At 43.3% G+C, this 12338-nt stretch overlaps 1 pseudogene across 1 annotated transcript; it reads left to right on the plus strand.

Annotated features, from left to right (window-relative positions):
* The first annotated feature begins 7723 nt into the window (after nucleotides 1-7723).
* LOC100609672 (putative uncharacterized protein UNQ9370/PRO34162) lies at nucleotides 7724-8339 on the plus strand (annotated as a pseudogene). Its single transcript, XR_008539282.1, has one exon. The product of XR_008539282.1 is annotated as a putative uncharacterized protein UNQ9370/PRO34162 (transcript).
* The last annotated feature ends 3999 nt before the right edge of the window (nucleotides 8340-12338 follow it).

Below are 12338 nucleotides of genomic sequence, written 5' to 3' on the forward strand. Positions count from 1 at the left end.
ATTATTGATTTTCCTCAAATATCTAGGGACCCCATTAGCTTTCTGCATGCCAGGAATTTCTTATGATATCTACCCTATGGCTGGTATGCCTGCCTGTTGTCCAGAGCTTTTATGAAGTTATACTTAAAACAATAACAACAGCAAAACAAGAAAACTCTTGTTTGTCACTTTAAGTGGTATGGATAAGATTATAAACAGTTACGCATCTTAAACCATCATCTGGATCCTCTAACTTGCTCTTTTTTTCTCCTCTCAAGATAGTTTCAAGGTAGCTTTTTTTTGTATAGATGCTGAAATCCATGATCTGTATAGCCATTTTGGAAGACTGAAAGAAATACAAGTAAGGAAATAAACAATGCCACTATTCCCACCACCATTCTAGAGATATCATTAATATGTTCTTGTTTCTCTTTTTAGTTATTTTATGCATATGAAAAAATAGAATCCTATCGTACATTGACTCTTGTAGCATGTTGTGTTTATATTCATAGAATGTGAACATATTTGCATGTTATTAATATTCTAAATATTTTTTAGTAAATGTATAAGATTGCATGTTTATACCAAAATTTATTGACTCAATTCCCTCATTGGTGAACATTTCCATTCTTTAGTGCAGCAGTGAGCATCATAACAGGTACATCTTTGCTCATGTCTATGGTTGTGTCTTTAGAATACATGAGGGAAGGGTTTTGCAGAGACCATTCCCTCCATAATTCCAAACAGGTGTCCAGAGAAGTTACACCAGCAAAGAGGGCTGTGATTTAATGTGAAAATTCCTTTGCTTTGGGTGATGGATATGAATAAGGAACACAACCTCGTTGAATGTAATGCTTCCCAAAGCTAGCCAATCATCAATTATCTAGGGGTACTTATTTAAATCACAGATTCTTGGACCCACGCTTGGAAATGCTGATTCATTAGGTCTAGTGCTGGGCCCAGGAATTTATATTTTTAATAAGCTCCTAGGTGATTCTAATGGTTAACCAAGGTTAGGAAACAGGATCTAGCAACTGCAGAGCCTGGGCACGGGGGCTGAGGGTAGGAGGGACAGATGCCAGGTCCCTGGTGTTTCTCAGTGAGAAAGGTGGTGATGGTGAGAACCGAAAAGGACATTCTGAAAGTAGGACTGACCATGTTGGAGACTGTTTTGAAGTGAAAAGCAAAGGTATGAGCTCCAATGATTACTTAAGGTTTGGAGCACAGGAGGGAGACTTGGTTGATTGTGGTGGCATCAGCTGTTTGGAAGGAGAAGATAGCTTTGCCCAGGAATTGAAACCTGGATTTCAGTGGGCTCTGTAGTGTGTACCACGTGAGACTGGGAAGTTCCCTTTCCTTCTCTGGGTCCTCAGCGTTCGTGTAATCTGAAGGCATTGGACAATATCAGGGACTTTTCAAGCTGTGGGAGCCCAAAGCTGCTATGGTGGAGGGGTGACTGAGAAGGTGAAAATCCTTCTATGCTCACTCTTACCCTCCTCCAGAGACCCCAAATTTATTTGCTTTAAATTAGAGCCCCGTGTAAGATTGTGTCTGCAATTTTTTTTTGCTGCTGCCAGAAAGTTTGAAAATCTCCAGACTAGATGACCTTTCTGTTCTAAAAAGCCATATTATTTTGTGAACCAAGACCGCGGGGAGGAAGAACAGGGAACTGAATGGATCCAAGGGGCCATCCGGAATGAACATTTCAGGCCTCATTTGAATTTGAAGGCTGACCCGTTGGGTCATGGCAGTCGCTCTCAATTTCCACCTCAGAATCAGTATATCGCCTGAGTCAACTCAGAGTGACCTCCAAGGAGAATTCTAGTTGACTTCTCATCAGATGCTTATATTTGACTTACTGGGGGAAGTCCCTCACTTCACAGGACCCCAAAGTCCAGAGAGATGATGCTGGTTCATATGTTAACACTTTGGTCATGTCTTGCTGTTTAAGTATTTCAACAATAGAGTATGTGTGACCTTCTTTCAGCCTCCTTTCAAGCTGGGAATTTAAGGTGTTCTGTGGAATGTTATGCAAACAAGACTTTGGCTTTGATCTCTGAGAATTCTTAGGAGTAAGAAGGGAGAAGATGAGCTGGGGGCCTGGAGGGATTAACTGTGAAAACCTGGCCAGGCTTTGTTGGACAGGGAAGCTGGGGTGGAGTGTGGGGTGTCTGGGGAACAGATGTGAGCCTGAATTGATCTTCTGCAGCTGCAGACAGAGGTTTGCCAGAGGTGACTGCGAGTTCCCGTGGCGGCCAAAAGTCCTCTTGGGGTAGTCCACCAGTGGTCTCTTCTCTGACTGGAGCTGGAGTTAGTGTAGGATTTTTGCAATTTGATTCCAGCAACCATGTAACAGGTTGGATGGAGAAAGGATTTCTTTTGACAAGCCAGGGATTTGATGGGTCTTATCTCTGTGTTATTATATTCATTTCTAAACATTCCAGAGAGGTGATGGAGGAACAAAGCCTGCCTTTCTCAGTAATCTTTTATTACTTTGTGATCCCGATGAAAATGATGGGCAGGGCAGGGTAGGGCAGGGTCAGAAAAACTGTCTCCCCTAGAGCAGCGTGTCCCCGAGTTTGTTACGGGGAATACTAGTCCCGAGAGATGCTTCAGATGATTTCATGATCAAGTAGGTTTAGAAATTCTGCACTTGGCGTTTTCCTCTGGATATTCCCAATGCACATTCAAACACTAAAGGCTCTGAAATATCCTATAGTCAAGAATTCTCTGAATTTATTGCACTGAAAATTTCTCAGTTGGCCAGAGAATTACAATCATTTTAGGTGGAGAAGAGGCACCTGTTCATATCAAATAGATGGAACTTCAAGAAGGGCTGGCCTCCAGGTTGGGAAATCGAGGCATCCATGATGTGCTCACAGAGTGGCATTCCTGAAGCTATTCCTTTCCTCTCCGGTGGCATCAACAACTTGGGAATTTTTCCTTAGCAACCCACTCTCTGAGTTATTCTAGATAGAGTAGCTCTGCTTGCGATTTCATTTGAAGAACAAGACCAATAGCTGAAAAGAGCTTGAGTCAAATTCCCACACAGAGGGAAAAACATTCAGAACTTAGAATGAAACTTTTACTAATTTATTTTTTATTTATTTTTTGAGATAAGGTCTCACTCTGTCTCCCAGGCTGGAGTGTAGTGGCTTGATCACAGCTCACTGCAGCCTTGACCTCCTGGGCTCAAGAGATCCTCCCACTTCAGCCTCCTGAATAGGTAGGACTGCAGGCTTGCACCACCACGCCCGGATAATTTTTAGGTTTTTGGTAGTCATGTTGCCCAGGCTGGTCTCGAACTCCTGGATCAAGCAATCCACCTGCCTTAGCCTCCCCAGGTTCTGGGATTACAGGCCAAATGAGGCTATTTTTAATGCCAGCTTCATATTTCCTCTCTATTATTCAGAAGGAACCAGAGGTGGCCAGAATGTAGCATCCTTTTGGCCAAAGTAAATATTTCAGGGACAGATAGCTGACCCATAAACAAACCAGGCTCAAATAGAGCTTATCTCATGACTTGAGGCCCAAGAATTTACAAATAGGTATTGTCTTTTGCACTAGACTTGGAGTGGTGGGGATGTGATCCTGTTGACACCCTTTCCCCATAAGAGAGAGCCTGATAAAGGAATGAGCCAAGACGTGGAGAAATATCAGGACTTGATGTGTCATTTGAGTGCCTGGATCCAGCCAAGCCTGGCATCTAGGCTGTTTGGTTATGCCAATTTGAGTTTTCTAAGTGTTTTTACCAGTATACTTTTCGTGAGAGACTTTTTCTTGGAGCTGAATGTCTGAGATAACAAGAATTCACTTAAACGCCCCTTCCCACCTTGCTCCACCCCTAAAACCAGAGCAAGCACTATTAAATAAATTATGACAGTCACCATTGTCATATAATTTAAAATAGTAATTTACTCTCTTTTGTCCTAGAAGATACTTGGAAGTTTGTCTAGTACAAAGCTCCATCTGATCCTTCAGGTACCTCTACAGAATGTCCACCAGGAAGTTTTCTGGCTTCTGCTTAAATTGTCCTCAGGACCAGACAGCTCAGGAATGCTTGAGGAAACATGTACTATTTCCAGGCAGCTTTAATCAGGCTGATTGGCATCTGCCAACCTGTCATTTTGCCTTTTGGTCCTGGGCTAACTGCAGACCAAATGTAATCCCTCCTCCATAGGACTGACTTTCGGATTGTTGAAAATAGCTAAGCCTCCTCTCTCACACACCAGAAAAATGTCCCCAGCTCTTGCAGTGGGGCCAGTGTTGGTTTTCTTCACTGCCCTACCATGAGCATACTATAATGGGTTGTGAATTTATTTCAACACGGGTGGCTTTCACCTGTGATTCCAAAAGTACTATACGTCCATCATAGACTATGCAGAAAGGTAAGAAGAGGAAAACGAAAATTCACCTGTGAGTAAGCGGCCAAGACATGAGCCCCTTTGACCTTCTGATGGCTCTTCCTCCATTAGTTTTATGCATGTGCCACACACGTGGTTGTGCTGGTGTTGTGTCCCCTTCTTTCTGCCCAAGAGGTTGACCTACAGTGGGCCACACTTGCACAGGGGCTTCTGTGTCCCTGGGTTTCTGCTCGGTTTAGACAGTGAGGTGCTCAGGGCACAGATCTGACAGAGGAGAGAGGTCAAGTTGTTTATGTCCCTGATTCCTCCCTGTGGAGTTGCCTGGGGCTGATTTGTCCCTCTCAGGGCAGCCTACTTAACACTTCTCTGTTGTGCCTGCAGTGGCTTCTGCCCTGGGCCCTTTGCTACTTACTAGCTTTGAGCTCCTGTGCTGGCCTTTTAGTTCCCTGCTCCTACCCCTTTGTCAATGACCCATCCTCCCGTTGTCCTAGTTGAGTGCTGTTTCCAGTAGGAACTTAAAACTGATATGATTGTATTTTGCAAATAAGAAACAGACTCTGCACACTGACATATAACCTGCTAGGTCATTTCTTGGGATATCAAAAACCTCTTTTCATGTTGTTAAATATTCCTCTGCAACGTGATGAATGGCTGAGTAGGTTTTAGATATATTTTAAAACAAATGTACCAGAGTTTATTTCAACTTTGAGGAAGTTAGTTTTTCCTCCCAATTTACTTTCTTCTTATGACTTTGAAAGTACTTTGGTGAATATCCTTGTCAGTAAATCTTTGCACATGTTCATGTTTATTTCCTTAGGATAAATCTGCGGAAGTAAAATCTCTAGATCAATAGAAATGAACATCTGAGAAACTTTTGCTGTATGTTGCCAGATTACCCTGCAAAATTTTTAAAATAATTGATGCTGCTTCCAACTACCTGTAGGAAGATTTGTTTTCTGACACTTTCGCCAACATTTATTTAATATTATAATAAAATAATACCGTGTTTGCGTTGTAATAGGTGCTCTCCATTCCTTTGAAGATGAAGTCCCTAGGAGTGAACACAGACTCCAGGATAGAAAGGAACAGACTCCATCACCTTCTTTTTCCTGAGCATAATACCTTCATTTATATAGCCTGAGATAGTCACTGTGGTAGGCTGAACAATGTCCCCTCCAAAATGTCCATGTTCTAATCCCTGAAACCTGTGAATATGATACTTTTCACATAGTAAAAGGGACTTTGCTGATATGATTAAGTTAGAAATCGTATGGGGAAATTATCCTGGATTAGCAAGATGGGCCCGGTGTAATCACAGGGGTCCTTATAAGAAAGAAAAAGGTGCTGTGATGATGGAAGCACAGAGAGAGAGAGAGACAGAGAGAGAGAGAGACAGAGAGAGAGAGAGAGACTAGAAGATGCTATGCTGTTGGCTTTGAAGATGGAGGAAGGTGTGTAAGAGAGAGAGACTAGAAGATGCTATGCTGTTGGCTTTGAAGATGGAGGAAGGTGTGTAAGAGAGAGAGACTAGAAGATTCTATGCTGTTGGCTTTGAAGATGGAGGAAGGTGTGTATGATAAACGCACCTGACGGTGATAACTTGACTTGAGCGTACACTAACAATGACCCTCTGATATGGTTTGGTTTTAGGTCCCCACCCAAATCTCATCTCGGATTGTAGTCCCCACATGTGGAGGGAGGGACCTGGTGGAGGTGATTGGATTGTGGGGGCAGTTTCCCCCATGCTGTTCTCATGATAGTGAGTTCTCATGTGACCTGATGGTTTAAAAGTGTGGCACTTCTCCTTTGTGGCCTCTCTCTCCTGCTACCATGGTAGACGTGCCTTGTTTCCCCTTTGCTTTCCACCATGATTGTAAGTTTCCTGAGGCCTCTCCAGCCATGTGGAACTGTGAGTCAATTCAACCTCTTTCCTTTATAAGTTACCCAGTCTCCGGTAGTATCTTTATAGCAGTGTGAAAATAGACTAATACACTCCGTATGGCAGATGCACCTGAATGTGTGTTCAGAGTCCCAGGCTAAGAAATCCGGGAGTAGCGACCACCCTGGAGATCCATTCCTTATTTATGAGGAACATCTGAGACCCCGGCCTGGCCCATGGAATGCAGGCTGTATAGGGGATCAAGGCCCTTTATTTTGGGTAAAATGAAGGTTGCCAGGTGAAGATTGTTTGGGGGAGGGCGCTAAGTGAAAATGCTGTATAGACTGCATGCCTTTTATAAGTGCTTGCAGTTCTTCTGCCCAGCCTGCTGCCACTGGACTCTCTTCCCTGTTTGTAAGCTCTCGATAAAACCCCGTGTCTTATTTACTGGCTCCAGGTCTCTTCTTTGGCCTTGTGAACATGGGGTCCTCCCCATTGGAGTCTACTGGGGCTTGGCACCACAAGGTGTCACAAGCCAAGGAATGCAGGTGGCCCCTAGAAGCTGGAAAAGGCAAGGGAACAGATTGTCCCCGAGAACCCCCAGGAGGAACACAGCCTTGTTGATGCCTTGACTTCAGACTTCTGACCTCCAGACCAATGAGAATAAATAAGGGGTTGTTTTCATCTGGGAAACCTGTGGCAATTTGTTAAGCAGCAATCGGAAATTACTACAGTCCTTTTCTTGTCTCCCGTTGGCTTATGTTATTTCCTGCTAAATCCAAGGTGTGTGGTTTGTGTATTTGTTTGTTTCTGCGTGTTCTGCTGCTGAACGATATCAACCCCCTCTTCAGTTTTGCCTTTGGTTCTCAGGATCTCAGCTGGAGCTTTGTCTCTGCGCTTGAAGTTAAGGGCATCAGAGCAATCCCGGAAGTGTGAGGTTGCAACAAATAGCTGCAGGGAGCCAGGTGGTGTGTCTTCAGGGAAATGGCTCCCAACCCTCTCTGCAGCTGGAAGGGGCTCTTTTTTTTTTTTTTTTTTTTTTACAGGCCCTCTCAATTTTTTTGCCTAAAATGTCTCTTTCAAATCCTAGCTTCTGAATTCCTTTCCCACACTTTCATCTCTCCTTTCCGTAATTTACTACTTTTTCCACTTGATCATCAGAACATGTTAACATAATACAATCCTTGACACTTGAGGGATCTTCTCTTACCAAGTGCTTTCACATAAATGATCTCATTAAATCTTCCTATCGCTGTGCTTGGTAAGTAGTGTGCGGTGTCGAATTAATGACCATGCCCCTTTCCCACAAAGAAACATGTTTTTACTCCCAGGGTTTCCTTAAATAAAACTCTAAGGCCCTGGACATCAACATGGACACACACACACACTCTCACTCACAAATAAGGTACATAGCTTCTCACCTGCACACACACATTGTGTGGAACTCCTCTGGGTTCAATATGTTAGGAGAGGCATCTTAGCTTATGCTACAAAGACAGTCATGATCTTTATGCAAATTCTAGAGCTCCAAGAGGTCCCTAGTTTCTTGATGATCTGCAAAAGGCGCTCACCTGCCATGCACAGGACATGCACGGATCATGCACTCCTAGCCATAGCTCAGGTCTGGCTTTGGGTGAGCCTGGCCCAAGGCTGGAAGCAACAGGAGAGGGCCTGGCAGAGCAGAGGGGACCTTTTTTTCCCTGCTCGCTGCCCTGCAGGCTGCTCAGCATTTTCCAAACCTCCCCACTGCTCCTGGGGGGGCTTCACAATCGAACATTGTCAGCCCAGAGCTGACACCCAAGGCGACCACAGCCCTAAAGCATGCTGAGTGCCTCTTGGACCTGAATTCCCATAGTCTGTACCGAAAGCCACGCCCCAAGGCTGCAGTTTACCTCAATCTCAGTTTGCCTTTGAAATCTGTTCACAGGCTATCTCTGAAAAAGTCCTTTGGGTTTGGAAAACGGGACTTTGAAAACAATTCCGTTTTTATTGTAGATTCAGGGGGCACGTGTGCAGGTTTGTTACCAGGGTATATCAGGTGGTGCTGAGGTTTGGGCTTCTATGGATCCCATCACAGAAAATGGGACTTTTCATTAATAAAGGCTCCTGAGGGCTTAATCGAGAGCTGGGTTCCCCATGCGTGCTCAGTAAAGATCTGCTGATGGATGGGTTACAACACCCCGTCACCTTCAGTTTTCTGTTTTGAAATAGCTTTGTTAGAGATGTTCAGATTTCTGTTCTCTGCATTTATTTTTATTTGAGTCCAGGAATCAAATGATGATGCTATCTGGTCCCAGCAGCCTAGAAAGGCAGCTCTCCCAAGCATTTCTCAGAGGCTACACTTTACATGAGTCCTAGGCAAACAGAGAGGAGGCCCACCCCACATTACATATACTTCCCGAGGGCCCAGGCCCTGCATAGGCTCTTGGCTAAGATGCTGCTTTCAGAGTTGGAGAGGGGAGCTGTTTGCTGAGTTTTCTGACACTCTTAACTGTTCAACTGGGCAGAGTTGTGGTTTGTTCAGAGAAGAAGCTTGTATTTAGGGAAAAAGTCATGGACAATGAATTTCTAACTAATAGAACATATTTCAGAAAGGCTGTATGATGAAGCAGAAAGAGTTGAAAATTTGGGTTTGGAAGACCTGGGTCCAAGTCCTGTTGTCGCAACATACCAGTGGTGTGGTCCTGGGCAGGTTACTGTGAGCTTGTTTCCTCACCTGTACGATGGGTATAGTGATAATAATGATCATAACTTACAGGGTTGTTGGGAACCCTTGAATGAAAGAATGAATCTGACCAGATGTGGTGGCTCACGCCTGTAATCTCAGCACTTTGGGAGGCTGAGGCGGGCAGATCACCTGAGGTCAGGAGATCGAGACCAGCCTGGCCAACATGGTGAAACCCCATCTCTACTGAAAATACAAAAATTAGCTGGGCGTCATGGCAGTCGCCTGTAATCCCAGCTACTCGGGAGGCTGAGGCAGGAGAATCGCTGGAACCCGGGAGGCAGAGGTTGCAGTGAGCCGAGATTGCGCCACTGCACTCCAGCCTGGGGGACAAGAGTGAGACTTCGTATCAAAACAAAACAAAACAAAACAAAACAAAACCAGGCATGGTGGTGTGCGCCTGTAATCCCAGCTACTCGGGAGGCTGAGGCAGGAGAATCACTTGGACCCGGGAGGTGGAGGTTGCAGTGAGCCAAGATCACAACCACTGCACTCCAGCCTGGGCGACAGAGGAAGACTCCATCCCCCCCCACAAAAAAAATAATCTGAGGCATCCGAGGCTGGGCGCAGTGGCTGTAATTGCATCCAAGAGTTCAAAACCAGCCTTGGCAACATAGTGAGACCCTGTCTCTACAAAAATAAAAAATAAAAAATAAAAAAATTAACCAGGCATGGTGGCACATGCCTATAGTCCCAGCTACTCGGGAGGCTGAGGTGGGAGGACTGCTTGAGTCCGGGAGGTTGAGGCTGCAGTGAATATTGATTGTGCCACTGCACTCCAGCCTGGGTGATGGAGCGAGACCCTGTATCAAAAAAAAAAAAAAAAAATGAATGAATGAATTTGAAAGCACATGGTATCTTGAGTTTGTGGCTTCTACTAAGGTTTGATTTTTTGCAAGTGGGCATAATATCCTCTTTGACCATTTCTGCTATGAAACATCTAGTTCAATGTTAGCACATGATCTAACGCAGGTAAGTACTCACTGACTCAAGAAAATTCCTGATGAATGCAAAATTGGAATTAGGAGCTGGCTATTTGCTTTTCAAAACATTTTTCTTCAGTGCTCTTTTTAATACCCAAATCTCTTAGAGTACTGACCAATAGAAATATAATGCCACACATTTATGTAGTAAAAAATTTCCTAGTAGCTACATTTAGAAAGTGATCAGAATAGGTGAAATGAATTTTGACAACATAATTTCATTTAATTCACTATATAAAAAATATTACCTTTTCAACATAGAATCAATATAAAAAATTATTAAGGAGATATTTACATTTCTTTTTGGTAGAAAGTCTTTGAAATCCAGTCTGTGATTTACACTTACAGCACATCTCAATTCAGACATGGAATTTTCACCAGAAATACTTGATCTGTATTTAGAGTTCACAAAATTTACGGTTGAAAAGTAGATTTGTATACCCAAGTTGTTCCAAATATATTTAAAGGTTTTTTTGTTTTGTTCTGTTTTGTTTTTGTTTTTTTTCCGAGATGGAGTCTTGCTCTATTGCCCAGGCTGGAGTGCAGTGGCAGGATCTCCACTCACTGCAACCTCTGCTGCCCAGGTTCAAGTGATTCTCCTGCCTCAGCCTCCCGAGAAACTGGGATTACTCGGGTGAGCCACCACGCCTGGCTAGTTTTCATATTTTTAGTAGAGACTGGGTTTCACCATGTTGGCCAGGCTGGTCTCAAACCCCTGACCTCAGTGATCCACCTGCCTTGGCCTCCCAAAGTGCTGGGATTACAAGCGTGAGCCATTGCGCCCGACTGGTTTTCTAAGAATTAAATTGAGTATCAGTTTTTTAATTTAAATTTATTACAATAAAATAAAAATTCTGTTTGTCAAGGGCACTGGCCACATTTCAAGGACTCAACTGCCAAAGTAGCGACATTATTGGACAGTGCAGCCTCGGGGTGATTAAAATTTGCTGTTGACATTCCTGTCCAGATATCCTTTCTGGGGTCTTGTCTTGAACAGATATTGAAGTACCGTTGTAAAGGTTAGAACTGCAGCTCTCAGATCTGGGGATCTATTGAAAATACTGATGTCCAGGTCCTCTTTGATTAAGAGAAACTGAACTTTTCAGGTAGGCCCTGAGCATGAGTATGTTTTTCAAAACTTCCCAGATGATTCAAATGTGTCGCACCAGTTAAATGCTCTGGAAGATGAACTTGGGGCTAACTCATTGCAACATGTCACTCCCTGTTGACTGAGCAGTCTATGGAGATCTGAACAGAAACAAGTTGGGCTTCTGTTACATTTTTTTCTTTTTAAAAACCACTCCTCTCTCCGAGCTTTTACAAACTTTTAAAAGTCTTATTAGTGTCCTTACTAAGTGTGAGAATTATATCAATGCATTTTTAGCTGCTTTATTACTTTATAAATTAAAAAATAGTTAGCCTTTGGGTCAGCATTAAGTTGACGTGTTCTGGGGCTCTTCCCAAGAACATGCTGTTGCCAATTTATTATAAATGTTGAGGGCACCTTTCAGTACTGTGTTAATGCTTTTACTTATACTTTTTTGTAAACTGTATGATCGTAGCGAGATCACGCATGCCAGAATTCTAGCACAGCTACTTCTTGCCAACATATATTGACATAACGGCTATCATTCGATCGTGACTCACAGCAGTTGATCAGCCTAATTGGTTTCAGCAACATGTCTGATCTAACTGCAGTTACATCATTGTGGTTGAGTTCGTTTGGGTGAATTTCCAGAGCTATTGTTTTCGTGTCTGAATTTGCCAATTGGTCATTTATATGCCTGTCCTAGTTTTTATAGTGTGGGCATTTGCATTACTTTATTCATCTACTATTCTTCTTTCCAGAAACCTAACAATAGTTTTTCGTTTTACTTGTTTAATCAACAAAACTTGGAGGTGCACCACCTACCTTGCTCCAAGGCACTAAGGTAAGTCTGATTGGCAATTGGACTTCATTTAGCTTGCCAGCTCCAGCTGCTGATTTCATGGTGTTGAAAAGCATTCTGACTGAATTCACACCTAGGCTCAGTGGGAAAGAAAGTTGTGATTGGAGGAGAGAGTGTGGTCCCATTGGCAAAATGTTTTCTGCCCTGTGCTGGGAGCTGAGGATATAAAGACAATAAGCACTTATTCCAGCAGAGATAAAAAATTAGGAACCATTCTATGATACTGGTTTATAGAAAGTTCTATAGAAACACAGAAGAGAAAGCAATTTCTCTTCTGTGGGGGGTGTGGGGGCAATGGTGGTGGGGATCAGGAGAATATGAAGTTGTCACACAGGTAATATTTCAAGTGGATCAGGAAGGAATTCTAGGAATTTGGCAGAAAATGAGGAAGAGCATTTTTTATGTGTGTGTTTTTCATACTTTGATATGTTACTATCAGAATAAATGAAACTGATTAAT

The sequence above is a fragment of the Pan troglodytes genome, chromosome 16, assembly GCF_028858775.2.
Source record: "Pan troglodytes isolate AG18354 chromosome 16, NHGRI_mPanTro3-v2.0_pri, whole genome shotgun sequence".
NCBI classification, from domain to species: domain Eukaryota; kingdom Metazoa; phylum Chordata; class Mammalia; order Primates; family Hominidae; genus Pan; species Pan troglodytes.